This window comes from Gobius niger, assembly GCF_951799975.1.
Source record: "Gobius niger genome assembly, chromosome: 22".
In the NCBI taxonomy this organism is placed as follows: domain Eukaryota; kingdom Metazoa; phylum Chordata; class Actinopteri; order Gobiiformes; family Gobiidae; genus Gobius; species Gobius niger.
In genome coordinates this window covers 10375914-10382815 of record NC_136873.1, presented here as the reverse complement: position 1 = coordinate 10382815, position 6902 = coordinate 10375914, and positions in this window count along the sequence as shown.

Here is a 6902-nt window from a genome sequence, read left to right as displayed (position 1 = left end):
ATTTTTTGGTCATTTTTTGGTCATTTTTTTGTCATTTTTCCGTCTTTTTTTATCCAATTTGTGTCACTTTATTGTCACATTTTGTCACATTTTTGTCAATTTTTTATCACATTTTTGTCATTTTTTCGTCATTTTTTTGTCAATTTCTTGTGACATTTTTGTGACATTTTTGCCACTTTTTCATCAATTTCTCATCACTTTTTTGTCAATGTTTTCTCACTTTTTTGTCACATTTTCATCATTGTTTTCGTCTCAGCTTTTTTCCAGAAGCTTTTGGATTGGGGTAAAGCCAAACTGGAGAAAATGTGCTCGGTTCAGGCGGGAGTTAAGGGGTTAAATAATCGCCAGAGAAAACCGTTAATGCTGGTGTTTCGAGCTACGACACGTTACATTTACACATGACCTCTCCGTGACCTCTCCGTGACCCCGAACGCCACCACTTATCAAACACTTTTATTATATACGTGTTTCCAGAAGAAAAAAAAGCAACAAAAAATCCACAAAAACACGACAAAAAAGTGACGAAAAAACAACTACAAAGCAAGAAAAAAAAAACACAAAGAGTGAAAAAAAAAACATGACAAAATTGCAGCGACGTGACAAAAAGTTTCAATCACTTTTGTAGGTCTTAGCTTTCAAATCAGGCATTACCAACACCCGGCCAAACACGAGCCTCAAATCAATTAATCGTAAGTGGAATATTTAGCTGTAAATGGTTTCCAGGTGTAGAAACTGTACATTGATTTGCAGAAACTTTGCTGAATGTGATTTAGCGTTTAGCTCAGAGGCCACTTTCAAACGCTGGTCCTTTTCTAAAGCAGAGTGAGCGTCAGAGGAGGTGTGTTTGTGACTGCGCTGGTGCGGTGGGATCATGACCTGAGCTACAAACACAGAAACTGACAGGACAATCTGTTTGTGTTTTATTTCCTAGTTTATTTGCATTATCCATCCATCCATCCATCCATCCATCCATCCATCCATCCATCCACATCCATCCATCCACACCATTAAGGTGCATCAAACGCCCCAATGTCAACCAATGATCATGTCCCCAGTATTTCTACCATGTTTTGTCTAATTCCAACATTGTTTTAGGTCCACCTCAATAAGTAAGATCTGCTTTATGAAACATCTGCAATATTCATTTAGCTGAATGTTTTGTGTTGTTGATCTCTTTACTTATTTCATATTTTACAATGGTTTTGAATTTGATAAAGTAACTATTCTTTGCTTGTTTATTCAAGTTGTTTACTTAAGTTGTTCTTACAGGGCTAGATGGGGGTTAGGGTTAGATTTAGCACATTTTGACCGTTAACACATTGAGCGCCAACAATCCAGACCATGTTTTGATCTTGGAAGCTGAGCAGGTCAGGCCTGGTTAGTGCTTGGATTGGAGACGCCTGAGAACAGCAGGTGCTGTAAGCTTTTACCTCCTGACCAGGCCGGGGCTAAGACCTCCAGTCCTAACAGCTCCAAGCTGGGTCTGAGACCTCGGGCCTGGTCCTAACAGCCTCAGGAAGAGTCTGAGACCTCCAGCCCGCTCATGACAGCTCCAGGCTGGGGCAGAGACCAAGGGCCCACTCATGACAGCTCCGGGCCGGGTCTAAGACCTCCAGCCCGGCCCTAACAGCCTCAAGACTGGGGTTAAGGCCTTCAGCCTGACAATAACAGCCTCAGGGTGGGGCTAAGACCTCCAGTCTGCTCCCATCAGCTCTAGGCTGGGTCTGAGACCTCCAACACTCCCATCAGCTCCAGGCTGGAGCAGAGACCTCCAACCCGCTCATGGCAGCTCCGGGCTGGGTCTAAGACCTCCAGCCCTCCGTCCCTAACAGCCTCAAGACTGGGGTTAAGGCCTCCAGCCTGACAACAACAGCCTCAGGGTGGGGCTAAGACCTCCAGTCTGCTCCCGACAGCGCCAGGCTGGGTCTAAGACCTCCAACACTCCCATCAGCTCCAGGCTGGGTCTGAGACCTCCAGCCCAGACCTAGCAGCCTCAGGACGGGGCTGAGACCTCCACCCCTGTCCCAAGACCTCCAGCCAGGCCCCAACACCCACCACAACCACCACCCCTCTCATCCACTAACCCTACCCCGGTCAGGGCACCCCAAAACCCGCCTACCTGCACACACTCAGCCCCCTGGCTCCTCCGGACCTCCAGGGACTCCCTGCCCCCTCCCCCTCGGACACGGTGACCCACTCTTAAGCACCTTTCCTCAGACCAGACCCTCACTGGAACAACTGGAAACATGCGCGAAATGGCAAATTTTCGATATTTGACATTCATTTGAATGGTCGACCAACTACATGTACTTCAAACTTCACCAAACTTTGTCGTACATTTTCTTTTTTCATATGTAAAGAAACTAGACTAGGGACAAAATCATCCACTAAAGTTAAAATACATATGTGGCGTATGATGCACCCACCACCAACTCAACCTAACACCCACCCAAAACCCATCCATCCATCCATCCATCCATCCATCCATCCATCCATCCATCCATCCATCCATCCATCCATCCATCCATCCATCCATCCATCCATCCATCCATCCATCCATCCATCCACCCATCCATCCTCTCTAAACTAACCTCATGCGCTCTTCAGTTCAGCGCATGATGTCAGCAAAATCTCCTTAATCCACCCACTGTCGCCCCCACCTGGACTGGAGTCACACACACACGATGCACGACCTTTCCAAACAGTGGCGACTTGATGAAAAGGAGATCGTCAGGTATTTGAAGGCGCAATGGGCGATAACTCATTCCGTTTCTCTCACTTCCAACCACATTTTATATCTCATTGTAGTTTCTGAGCTGTGTGACGTACATTGCGTTGCCGGCATAACTTTCAGAGTTGATTTAGTCGAACACAAGGGTTCGGGATGTTGTTTCTGTCAGGATCCATATCTGGGCTCTCCCCCTCCTACCTGGACGTGGCTTTCCTCATCCATCCTCGTCAACCTGCAGTAGAAGAAGCCTGGTTCTTCAGCCGCTCCTCGCCAGCTCGGTGTCTCCACCATCCAGTTAGTAACGCTCGGCTCCTTCATTGTGAAATCTATATGTTTTGGAACCTGTTTTTTGTGCTCAGGTGCCAGCAGCCATCTTGTCTACTCACTTACCTGGCAGCCATCTTGTCTACTGACTTACCTGGCAGCCATCTTGTCTACTCACTTACCTGGCAGCCATCTTGTCTACTCACCCACCTGGCAGCCATCTTGTCTACTGACTTACCTGGCAGCCATCTTGTCTACTCACTTACCTGGCAGCCATCTTGTCTACTCACTTACCTGGCAGCCCATCTTGTCTACTCATTTACCTGTCAGCCATCTTGTCTACCCACTTACCTGGCAGCCATCTTGTCTACTCACTTACTTGGCAGCCCATCTTGTCTACTCACTTACCTGGCAGCCATCTTGTCTACTCACTTACCTGGCAGCCATCTTGTCCACTCACTTACCTGGCAGCCATCTTGTCTACTCACTTACCTGGCAGCCATCTTGTCCACTCACTTACCTGGCAGCCATCTTGTCTACTCACTTACCTGGCAGCCATCTTGTCTACTGACTTACCTGGCAGCCCATCTTGTCTACTCACTTACCTGGCAGCCCATCTTGTCTACTCACTTACCTGGCAGCCATCTTGTCTACTCACTTACCTGGCAGCCATCTTGTCCACTCACTTACCTGGCAGCCATCTTGTCTACTCACTTACCTGGCAGCCATCTTGTCTACTGACTTACCTGGCAGCCCATCTTGTCTACTCACTTACCTGGCAGCCATCTTGTCTACTCACTTACCTGGCAGCCATCTTGTCTACTCACTTACCTGGCAGCCCATCTTGTCTACTCACTCACCTGGCAGCCCATCTTGTCTACTCACTTACCTGGCAGCCATCTTGTCTACTCACCTACCTGCCTGGTTCCTCCTGCTCCACCTGTGAAATTACCTAAATAAATCTGTTAAAAACGTACCTGCTTCGTCGTCCTTCTGGTAGGTATGTGGACAAGATGGCTGCCAGGTAAGTGAGTAGACAAGATGGCTGCCAGGTAAGTGAGTAGACAAGATGGCTGCCAGGTAAGTGAGTAGACAAGATGGCTGCCAGGTAAGTGAGTAGACAAGATGGCTGCCAGGTAAGTGAGTAGACAAGATGGCTGCCAGGTAAGTGAGTAGACAAGATGGCTGCCAGGTAAGTGAGTAGACAAGATGGGCTGTCAGGTAAGTGAGTAGACAAGATGGGCTGCCAGGTAAGTGAGTAGACAAGATGGCTGCCAGGTGGGTGAGTAGACAAGATGGGCTGCCAGGTAAGTGGGTAGACAAGATGGCTGCCAGGTGGGTGAGTAGACAAGATGGCTGCCAGGTAAGTGAGTAGACAAGATGGCTGCCAGGTGGGTGAGTAGACAAGATGGGCTGCCAGGTAAGTGGGTAGACAAGATGGCTGCCAGGTGGGTGAGTAGACAAGATTGCTGCCAGGTGGGTGGGTAGACAAGATGGCTGCCAGGTAAGTGGGTAGACACGATGGCTGCCAGGTAAGTGGGTAGACAAGATGGCTGCCAGGTAAGTGAGTAGACAAGATGGCTGCTGTTACCTGAGCACAAAAAACTGAACTGGCGAGGAGCGGCTGAAGAACCAGGCTTCTTCTACTGCAGGTTGACGAAACATGTGAAGGCAAAGACTTCCCTAATCCCAGTGTCCGACTGAATGAACTCTGAAAGTCACACCGACTAAAACTGGACTTCATTAACACAGCTGCTAAAAGCCGTTTTCCCCGCGAAGAGTTTGATTTCGATCAGATTGGAATCCGCCCGTGGACCTTAAAGGCGTACAGGCAGGTGAAAGAGGGATTCCCGTAGTTGCTTTCCACCACCAGCTTGACGTATTCGAAGGTTTCCTCGGCGCGATCGTGGATTTCGAACGTCTGCATCGAATCCCCGTCGTTATCGTACTCGAACGTCCCTAACCTGGCCTCCTCTCCGTCGGCGTCTTTGAGCCCGTAGACCGTGAACCTCTTGGGGGCGGAGGGCGTTTCTCCCACCGGGCTCTGCTCTTTCCCGATGTGACCCAGACTGACGTGCGTGACGTGGATCTCGCGAGCCAGAGCGACGAACAGCTGACCGGACTCCCCTTCGAGCGGCCAGCAGTGCCCGGGGGTCAGCGGGAGAGTCTGGCCTCGGATGACGCCGCAGGGAGTCTTCAGTTTCAGCCACGGCGCGTTCGCTCTGCCCTTCGCCGCTTCCTGAAAGGCCGGGTAGGTCCTGGAGCTCAAGTCCGCTACGATATAACCCCCGTGAGCGTCGAGGGCGAAGTCAGGGAGCGAATAAGCTTGAGGGTTGGTCTTTCGCTCCAGTTCATCCAGTTTGTTTTGCGCTTTTGTTTCCGCGACTCAAATTCATCCTTAAACAGTTGAGCGCTAACACCCCGAAGCTGATCACGACAGCGAGAAACAGCTGGAAGCAGATTAAACGGAGGCAGCATTTCTCGTCGACGATCTGGACGGCGATGTAGACGCTGTTGTGCCTCGAGCGACTCCTTGGACCCGTGTTTTCAGCAGCGCAGGCCTGGTTTCTGCTTGTTTCGCGCTGGCTAACGATAGCCTTGTCATCAGCAGGAGAGCGGTCGGAAGCTCCGCCTTTGCGCCGGCGTCTCCTTTTGAAAACAGACACGAGTGTTTCGCGGTACGAGATCGTGCGGTTCCCCTGCTCGTCGTAGTACCCGTTCTCGCGGAGCCGCTCGCTCCGACGGACCTCGTTTTGTGGGGAAACTATCGCGATTGTATTCATGGTTGAGTCTTACGCGTGTTACGTACGGCGAGGTCAAAGTACGATCGTTTTTTTGAGATGTAACTCGCAAAGTGACGCTCGGCAAGACTCAAACTGCTCACTCTCACCTCACGCAAAGTGAATGGAATGAAGTGAGGGAACAGATGCTGGTAGAATGTTGGCGATGACATCACTCCGTCTTCCCTTATAAGGCAGGTCATGTGATCACGCTTCCGTTCCGTGGCGTTTCCGTGACAACCTGCTCAGAAACTCGTACGTAACAAAAGCGTGTGATAAGTGGTGGCGTTCGGGGTCAAATGTAAATGTAACGTGTCGTAGCTCGAAACACTAGCATTAACGGTGTTATCTCTGGCGATTATTTAACCCCTTAACTCCCGCCTGAACCGAGCACATTTTCTCCAGTTTGGCTTTACCCCAATCCAAAAGCTTCTGGAAAAAAGGTGAGAACGAAAATTTGACAAAAAATGACAAAAAAATGACAAAAAAATGACAAAAAAATGACAAAAATGTGACAAAAAATGTGACCAAAAAATGGAAAAAAAATGACAAAAATCTGACAAAAAAGTGACAAAAAAATGACAAAAAAAGGACAAAAATGTGACAAAAAAATGACAAAAAAATGACAAAAAAATGACAAAAATGTGATAAAAATTTGACAAAAAATTGACAAAAATATGACAAAAAAAATGACAAAAAAGAGTGGTTCCCGTTTGTTACTTCCTGCACGTGAATTTTCCTTTACACCAGTATGAGACAAATTCCTAACATGGGGAATATTTCTACTGCTATAGTTTCTAATAAAAGCCCGGCCCCTGTCGGAGACCCGGCCTCTAATGGAATACAGGCCAGGATTAGAGAATTTACGGTACTCGTATTAATCCATAAATATACCACTGTCTCTGAGTTTGTTTTTTTATCACAGAAATACTTTATTCCCGGAGTTTATTGAACTTTTATCAGATGTCGTCGCTCAATCTGCTGGTGTTCGGACACCGGGCTCTGACCGACTCTCGGCGTCTCTGAGCTCACGCTGGGGTGACTTTTTTTTTTTTTGTGATGACAGTTTTCATTTTTATTTTTTTTAATTAATTTCTTTTTATTACATTTTTTTAATTAAAAGTGCC